Genomic DNA, 8,756 nt, shown 5'->3' with positions numbered 1-8,756 from the left:
GGCTAGTCTCTAGTCTTTCACATGGTGAACCAATATTCAAATCACCGTTGAAAAAATACCTACATTTAATACCTAACAATGCATCCAATAGGATTGTCTCCAATAAGTACAATATTATTTAAAACCATTTTTTTGATAAGATATTGATAGTTATATGGGCAAATATAGATAATTTACTTGCAATAGTTGATTTAACCAAAATTCAATTATATATGACATATTATAAAATTATAATTTATAATATTATTGATTTATCCTAACATTGCATCATTTTGTTATTATTTTATTTCTTTTTTATATATAAATATTATATATATCATATGCATTTGATATTATTTTTTATTTAATTATTATTTTATTTGTTTGATCATTGGTCTAACCATTTAAATTATAAAAGTTTAGATTAGCTAATCTGTTTTAGTTAACATTCAATTTGACTCTTTTTCGATCACCCATATGTATTTTTTATTAAAAGTAATTTTATTTGAATTACCGTCACATACTAAATGTAAGGCAGATTTAATTATGTGATACAGTAACCCTTGGCCGCAAAATGGAGGGCAAGACAAACCAGACCCTTGAGATGTGCCTGCAAGACCACCTAACAATGATAGCAGTAGCCGTTGGATCATCAAACCCAGCGTCCTTTATCACCGTCCATCTTCAAGACCATAGCCCCACTTAACCGAAGTCGGAGCAACTCTCTCTCTCTCTCTCTCTCTGCTCCAAAAAAAAAAAAAAAAAAATGCAAGAAACCAGTAAGCCAAAGCCTATATCGTTCCAGGTTAGTTCAACGCTTTAAACTAGTGACGTTGAAAGATAGCTATATTCACTCACTGCTACATTGGAATCATCGACACTGTTTAGTTAGCCTCTATAGCTTACGCTTGTTCTTCATCCTCCTCCTTCTTCGTATTCTACATCACTCTTCCTCTTCTCTTCGATCTCATCGCCTCCTTCTTTATTATTTTCGCCTCTTTCTTCATTCCTTTGCAGAGATCAGCTACCCATTTTGAGCTGAGGACAACGAGGAAGCAGGTTCGCGGGTTGGCTTCGTTCCAATGGCCTCGTTTACTGTCCCCTGCCCCAAATGTGTTTCTCCTCTCCATCTAGGATTCGGCTTGCAGAATCCGCAGCGCGGCAAGCAGATTCTGTCGTTTCAGAATGGGTTGAGCTTGAAGCCGTGCCAATCTGATCCAGCGTTATTTGGGACTCGGGTATCTGATGATTTTATTCAATGTTGAGTTTTAATTATGTGTCTGGCTTTGATGAATACCTCTTCATCGATTTGTTCCTATTTTGGCTAATGTTGTCGCTATCGGCTATGCTTGGCTATGTTATTGATATTTTATCTTCTGATTATAGAAGTAGTAAGCAATAATATGATGAAGAAGCTAGGAGTTGCTTCGGAATCCCTTTTTTAGCATTTCCCTCTTCTTTTTATGGAAGACAGAGAAGGATGTAATTTTAGTTCTTCGTCTTTTGGGCGTTTGAGTGCCTTGGGGCTAAATTATTTTCGTTTTTAGCATTTCAACTTTATCTTACTGTCTGTGCTAACTTCAATTATTCCATCCTGGCCAAAAAGAAAACTTCAATTATTTCATCATTATCAGAATAATGAATGAGTATTAACCAAAATTCCACGCTAGGCTAGGGAGCCCTTGGTTTTGATAAAGGAAAAGGGCTATTCTTTCGTTCCAAAAACTCATCTTCATTGGAAACCTTTTTCAGCATCTCACTTATTACGGATGGCTTATATAGTGGTCCCTGGGAATTAAAATATTTCTAACAAGAGTTAATAAATATAACCGTTTGATTTGAAACATCCTCAGCTAAGAGAATATTGAAGAAGTGATATTACTGCCATACTTTTTGTATGCCCCATTTCCCTGGGATTTCTGAATGGTCATGGACTAATTTGTATTTTGAATTTGCTTCTTTTTGAACGCCACAAATGGCCTTCTGTTGTATGAAACTAGAAACTTAAATAGGTCTTGCATAATATTAGGCTGCAATTCTGCTATAGGTTATCAATGTTAAATTTAAAACTATATTTGCAGTAACGTGCATTGCTTCGATGCCATGAAGCTTGATGTTGAATTTGAAATTTTTATATTACTGCAGAGTTCTCTGCGTATTATCACCAGCAATAATTTCAGTCAGTGAAGTGCATATTTTGGATTTTATTCAACAGATTTGTGAGCGCATCTGTTAGAAATATGCATTCAGGAACCGCACCAGTAGATCAGTGCTTAAATAATATACCGTGTGCATAAAATTGAAAAAAAATCATGATTTATCAATGAATGACATTTAGTTTGATGATGATTTTTAATTGATTGGATACAAATAAACATTTTCATTGACTTTACAGCTTTATGTTATGGATTATTAATATTCCGCTGTTCTATGTGATTGTCTCCTGCAGAGCCTTAACAAAAAGCAGTTTTCTTCCTTGAGGTTTCAAGCGCAGCCGAATGAGGTCAGACTTCTAGGAAATGTATTTTAAATGAAAATCATCATGAACTCTTCTCAATTATCATATTCAAATAAATTCTTTACAAGATTGCACCAGTATTTCTTACCCTGCTTTTCATTAGGCTACTGCTGTCAAAGATCCTTCAAAATCTGCACCCATACTTAACACCGGATCTGAATTTGCATCATCACAAGAGAAAGATGATGGGAAACTCTCTGATCCAAGCACTTCTGTGGATGCAGCTTCAATTTCTGCATTCATGAATCAAGTATCTAATCTTGTCAAGTAAGACTAAGCAATTGACATTTGCATGCAATCTCATGTTCTCCATACTTCCATGTTAGAGACATATCATTTCCATGGTTGCAGACTTGTGGATTCCAGAGATATTGTGGAGTTGCAACTTAAGCAATCAGACTATGAGCTCTTGATAAGGAAAAAGGAAGCTTTGCAGCCTCCACCAACCACAGCAGTAGCTCCCGTGCCAGCATCTTTACCATATCCCACTCTTCCTTCTCCACCCCAGTACCAGTTGCTGCTCCTGCTCCTGCAAGCCCTCCACCTTCAAAAGCAGCGCCTGCCTCACCTTCACCAGGGAAAGCAAGTACCTCATCTCATCCACCACTGAAGAGTCCAATGGCTGGAACCTTTTATCGAAGTGCAGCACCTGGTGAACCACCATTTGTCAAGGCATGCATCAGTATTATGATACATGAATGTTGTGCTTGTTTTCTTATAATTTGTCAATTTACATATGCTAATGATTATTTAACTATGTCATTATCAACATAGTATATTGTTTTTACCACATATAATAGTCTTATTTAACTTCTTGCTGCTTCAGGTGGGAGATAAAGTGCAGAAAGGCCAGGTCTTATGCATTATTGAGGCTATGAAACTGATGAATGAATTGAAGTATGTCTACTGTCTTTTCGTCTGTTCTTGCATGTTACTGGTTCTAATTTTTTCCCTGTATCCTCTTTTGCTTTTCCATTTACTCGGGTTTACTCAGTATTAATGGTACTATTATATAAAAAAGGGCCTATCAGTATGGCACCTATTAAAGCAGACTTAAGGAACGGTTTATACGATTTCTGTTTTACTTCATTTTCATCTCTTTGAAGTGTTTTAATCTATAGTCCCGTGGCTAAAATAAAGACCAAAATTCACTTCACGTGTTTGCCTATTTTGTTCCCAGGCTGATCAATCAGGCACCATAGTCGAGATACTCTTGGAAGATGGGAAATCAGTCAGCGTAGATTCGGTACTCTCTTTCTCTCTTCATACTTTAGAAACGACAAATCAATAAATGAGACTTGTAAAATAAAGTACTTTGTGTTTGTTATTAAATATTTTGATAAAATTGTAACATATGGATATTGTATACAATTTATCATTAAGTTGTTGAGTGTTGACTAGTTAAGGTTATTCTACATGGTAGAATTTTAGTCTTACTGGAGAATCTGATAGCAAACATTGAAAAAGCTGGATCTAAATTTGGTCCAAAATCAAATAATTAAATAAATGGTTCATTTCTCTAACTGAAATACTTGTGTTTCTTGCAGCCTCTTTTTGTAATTGCACCATGAGTGCCAGGAGGAACCTTCTTCAAAGTTGGGCCAACCCTCTTTGTTGGGTAAAATGAGGATTCTCAGAATTTTTTATGATTTCCTTTGGTGTGTAACTTAATCTTGTTCTGTTAGTCTCGTTTACAAAATCCATGCTTCTTTACCTTTTTCTATTTATTTTATATGAAGTTTTATTCATGAAGTCTTCACCATGTTGAAACGAATACTGGAAAAGGCTGCAGCTTTAAATAGTTTGGTGCTATTGTAAAGCTGTTGACTATTTTGCCATCCGCTGACTGCTGCTGTATGAGCATTTTTCTGCAGCTGAGAGATGGAATTGTACTCAAAATAATGTTTGTTTTATAATTGAGCATATCTCACTGTTGATGTCAATATCAAACACCCAAAGTTATTAATTATTTATTTTACTATTCTAATGGAACGATATTTATGGAGTTTCTTTGATATTTTTCACTAGAGCAGGCGCAGAGTATAAAATAAACTATGGTGTTCATGAATTGTGAATAAGGTGCCTAACACTTATTAGTTTTTATTTTTCGATGATGATGTTCATTAAAAAACAAAGGGTTAAATAATAATTTAAATTTTAAATTATAAGTTTAAGAGTGATTTAACTTTAAATTTGTACTGAATACATTATGCACCTTGGACAATTAAACCGGAGATAGTCTTGCTCCCATCATTAAATTGGAACTAACGTTAGTTTAAGCAAAAGGGGGAGCCACATGGCATCCATTTAATCGCTCATTCATGTCAGATGAGGCCTTCCCTCTCTCTCCAATAACACGAAACTCGGAGAATCTGGATCGAAAGTGATGCAAGGTAGGCTCACACGTGGCCCACTGCCTCGACCCTGGAGGCGTGGAGAGAGAAACACAAGAAGAGGAGAATCGCCCCTTGCATTGGGCATTTGAAAATTCCCGCAAATGATTGTGAACGAGGAAGGCGCATCACAGCATCTCGCAAACGAAATGCTCCTCTTCTCCTTCACTAGACTCGTCTCCCCTTCTCCACTCGTGTTAGATTTTGCCTCCTGGCCTCCGATAATCTCTTCGAGCAATTGTTTCTGTTTCTCATCAACATGATGCAACTCATCTCATGTCCCTCCATCAAGGTATGCTTGTTGTAAATTGCTAAATTGCTCGACTGCGCTTGATTCAGTTTAAAATCTTAATAAATCCGGTTATTTGCATTGAGGTCAAAATGAAAGAGGGTTTATGACCATTGGTGGCATCGATCAAACTCCATCGAATGCATTCTTGGCATTGTCCAGATTCTCTGGCGGCGACAAAAGGTTTCGAGATTTTTGTTTTTTGTTTTTTGCCCCGGGGGGGAGGCAAAGAGCAAGATGCGAGGGGAGAGAGAGGGCCCTCTCCCACTTAAAGTTACAGTGTTTAGTCTCAATTAGAGTCAATAATTCAAGCCACTCAAAAAAAGTTAGAATTAGGTTTGATTATATAGGCTATTTTAAGATGATAGAATATTTTAAATCCAATCTGAATAAATCTGACCACTAAAATTTTTAACTCTATATGTATGTAGTAGAGTAGGTCATTTTGACCAAACCTAACAATCCAACCTGAATCTAATAAAAAAAAAGTTAGGGTCGAGTTTAACTATATATATATATATATATATATTTAAAAGGTATGATATTTTAAGCCCAACCTGAATTGAGCTTAACTCGAATAAGGTTGACTTGTCCGAATTATTGGCTCTTAATGATGGAGTTAAGATTGCCTCAAGTTTAATTGTTCATGGTTCAAAATGTATCAAATACGAGTTTAGGCTCAAATTGCCCCTAGGCCTATAATTTAGAATTCACATTGTCATTTAACCCTTAAAAAAATGACATTGTAGTTCTAAATAAGTATACATACACTTTAGAACATTTTAGTCCTGTTTCAAGACGTGCTTAGTATGGGGCAAAGAATAAACACTTAAATAGTGTTTGAATTGATAGATTTAAATTTGAATTTTAGATATGAAATCTTGCATTCAAATCTCACATTTAAAATCCACATATTTAAAATTCTTTATTTAAGTAGTTTAAAAAATTTTAAATGAAAAGGAAAGATAAGTTGAGATTCAAAACAAAAATAAAAAATAAATAATGACGAGTTTATATTTTTTTTTAATTGATAAGAGACGAGAGTGAGAAATGAGAAAAAAATATGAAAACCATATAGGTATTAATAATGAAAACATGAAGAAAATAAAATATTTAAAATGATTAAAATTTTAAATGATAAATGTATACAGGAATTTTGAAATTACAAGATAATTGTAATAAGAAATTAATTTTTATTTGAATCAAATCTAAATTCATATTTTTTTGTGTATCCAGATGAGAGATTTTATACAAATCCAAATCTAAATACTCATTAATTCAAACGTACCCTATAATCAATATTTAATATCTTTTTAATTATATTTAGAAATAAGTATGAGTAATATTTTTATTCACAAACTTTTTTCACTTCATTTTTTCACTCTATGATATTTATATTACATGTATTTAGGGTTGTCCACAATGTCTGAAAGCCCAGTTAGTCTGGCCTTAATTCATTCGGGCACATCAAACCGAATATCGAGCTAGGGTTAAACCCTGCCCGACCCGAACTAAACATATATAATTTTTTATAAATAATATTTATTTTATGGTATAAATTTTAGTTGAGAGTTATCATAAACTATATTATTTTTAGAAATAATGAAACTTTTAGTCCCTCAAATTTATCTCAATTATCAATTTAGCCCCTAAAATTTAATTGTTATCAAGTTAGTCCTTTACATTTGCATGAGTTATTGACTTGGTTTTTATTGTTTAAATTGCAGGTAACACTATTAAAATTTGATGACATGGATGAAAAAATCTTGATAGTAGCCATATAGATTAACAAAAAAAGTGTAATTATTGAGATAAAAAAATAGACTCAAAAATCTTAAAGAGAGAGAGAGAGGAGAGAGAGAGAGAGAGAGAGAGAGAGAGAGAGAGAGAGAGAGAGAGAACAAAACGCTGCATAAAGATTTCTAATTTAACACATATTGAAAAAATTTGAAGGCTAATTTGTTCTCATTTAGTAACATATAAATACAATCATCAAAATACATTATACTTTGATTAATTTAAGAGTAAATTTGTTTTTAAAAACATAAAAAAATAAAATGATAATTTAGAAAACGTTAGACCAAATTAATAAAAATTAAACTTAAAAGACTAAATTGATAATTGAGTCAAATTTAAAGAACTAACAGTTTCATTGTCCCTTATTTTTATAATCTTTTTGGGAGTTCCTTATCAATACAATTTTTAAATTTCTTTCAAAATTTAAAATTATTTTTAACTTAATATTATGTAAAAAATTGATAATTGTTTATTTATAAAGAATATATTCTAAATGATAATAATTATATTTTTTAAAAAAGAAATTTTTATATATTTTTCAAAAAAATATTTATAAATATTTTTGGATATATTGAGTCAAACCGAGCACAAACACTCAAATATTGTGCTTGCTAGAATCACGCATCGGGCCGGACACTGGACAATGGTGAAGTGTGGCCAAACCCTACCCATGTACAGCTCTATACGCTTTCCACTTATGCTGAAACATATGCAGATCTTTCAAAATGACTAGAAGATCTTTCAAAATGGCTAACATCTTAATTTAGTTCCTAAAGAGTATATCTCAATTTAACCTTCTATAAAATAAAATTGGCTACTTTAATTTGTTCTCTCATGGATATAGTATTGAATTTAATCTCTCCTAATTTTTTTTTCTCAATTTAATCATTTACGTATAGAAATATTTCAGTTTGAGTTTTTACCAATAAAGCCATTGTCAATAATATTCTTATGTTGATCATGTGCATATGTAATTCACCTATATACAACAAAAATAAGTTTTATTTCATTAAGTAGGGTCGGTTATATAAATTGTACGATATCATTATGCTCTGACATTTATCAAACTTTTATAAATGTTGTTAATTAAGAGGTTTTAGTCAACAATTTTTATACGTGTTATCTTTAGCCTTCTTTTACTCCTCTTAATAGGATATGAAATTCATGTATATAACGATATTTAAAATGTTTTGTAATATATTGTTAATTATTTCTTACCAACGTTTTTTAATTTTTAATAATTTATAAATATCTTAAATTTTTGATGGCTCACGTGGTTGGAATCATTTTGACTATTTTAGGTGTATGGTTCCTTCATTTGCCTTAAGATTCTTTTCATTCAAATATTCATAGTGACAGAAAATAACGTGAGAAGATTCATGTATAATTATATTAATACACCTTTTACTTTATACATTTTTCCAAATATATTCCCTGTATTCAAAAATTGAATGTAAATGATTCACCCCACACTCTTTTCTCTCTCTCTCCCTCCCCCTTTTTGGCCAACATCTTGCAATTATTTTGATATATACGTCTCTGTAAGATCTATTTAGGGTTTTTTTTGGGGGGGGGGGGGCTATATGGGTCCAAAAAAAGCCCCCAAAAAATGCAGATTTAAAGGTTAAATCCTGAAGATGCCATAAATACTTAAATAGATAATTTCATTTAATTATTTTTTGAATGTGATGAAATACAGGCAATTGGAAGCGTCCTGCCTGCTTATTAATTAACATCATCATCATTTTAAATTTAAAAAAAATACATGTTTTCCATTTTT

The 8,756-nt window shown here is 32.5% G+C and overlaps 1 pseudogene; it reads left to right on the top strand.

Annotated features, from left to right (window-relative positions):
- Window positions 1-793: 793 nt before the first annotated feature.
- LOC129296122 (biotin carboxyl carrier protein of acetyl-CoA carboxylase, chloroplastic-like) lies at window positions 794-4,484 on the top strand (annotated as a pseudogene).
- The last annotated feature ends 4,272 nt before the right edge of the window (window positions 4,485-8,756 follow it).

The sequence above is a fragment of the Prosopis cineraria genome, unplaced genomic scaffold, assembly GCF_029017545.1.
Source record: "Prosopis cineraria cultivar Desert tree isolate PC_DT_omini unplaced genomic scaffold, ASM2901754v1 PC260, whole genome shotgun sequence".
Lineage (NCBI taxonomy): Eukaryota > Viridiplantae > Streptophyta > Magnoliopsida > Fabales > Fabaceae > Prosopis > Prosopis cineraria.
The sequence above is the reverse complement of the archived record's forward strand: the minus strand, read 5'-3'. Positions and strand labels throughout refer to the sequence as shown.